Below are 1,044 nucleotides of genomic sequence, written 5' to 3' on the forward strand. Positions count from 1 at the left end.
AAAGACTACAAATGTCAAATGGAAAGTTTAATATGCATGTGCTGTCACTTCATTAGGCTCGGTCGAGAGGAGCCTGGTCAGCGCAGAATCGATCACCGGGAATTGCCGCCCGTTGCATGCTGGTTAGATTTGTGTCCGACTTGAGCCCGAGTTGCTCTGACGTCATGCACACGTGGGCATCGATAACCTCACAAGAGTCGGCCGTAGGTTTGAGACGCAGGCAGAGCAGTTGCTTTTCACCGACTAGGCTCGTTTGAGATGAACTGCACCTCGCCTGTGAAGTGGATGGGAGCAGTGACAAAATCTGTTCTCAAGTTAAACAGTTTCCAGCCATTTCCAGCTGCCTTCAGGCTGAACAGAAACATTGTGGTCCGATTTTGATTTAAAAAAATGTTATTGACCCATTCATCAACTTATACAAGTCTCCAGTTGCTTTAATTGTGACAGAGTAGCTCTCAAAATGCTCTACATGCAACCTGTTGTGGATTTTAATTAACAACACGCTGTAGATGATCCGTAATCTGAACGTATTTAGTCTCTCTGACTTCTAAACGTCACTATCAGGCTCAAGTGTGGTTTGTACAGAATAAGCCTTTAAATCAGAAAAATGACAAATAAAATCCCTCCAAGAGCCTCAACCAGCAAGGGTGGCTTATCTAAATTGAACAATATTTTGGGTATATAGGTGCATGTGTGAATTTTTAACAACCAACTGTTTACATAATACACCCCAAGTGAAGGAGTTTAAATACCTTGGGGTCTTGTTTGCAAGAGAGGGGACCATGGAGCAGGAGATTGCTCGGAGTGCAGCGGGTGCGATATTACATTCAATTTATCGCACCGTTGTGACGAAAAGAGAACTGAGCCAGAAAGCAAAGTTCTCGATCTACCGGTCAGTTTTCGTTCCTATCCTAACCTATGGTCATGAATGCTGGGTCATGACCGAAAGAACGACATCCAAGGTACAAGCAGCCGAAATGGGTTTCCTCAAGAGGGTGGCTGGCATCTCCCTTCAGAGATAGGGTGAGAAGCTCAGTCATCCGT

Source organism: Etheostoma spectabile, chromosome 3 (genome assembly GCF_008692095.1).
Source record: "Etheostoma spectabile isolate EspeVRDwgs_2016 chromosome 3, UIUC_Espe_1.0, whole genome shotgun sequence".
In the NCBI taxonomy this organism is placed as follows: domain Eukaryota; kingdom Metazoa; phylum Chordata; class Actinopteri; order Perciformes; family Percidae; genus Etheostoma; species Etheostoma spectabile.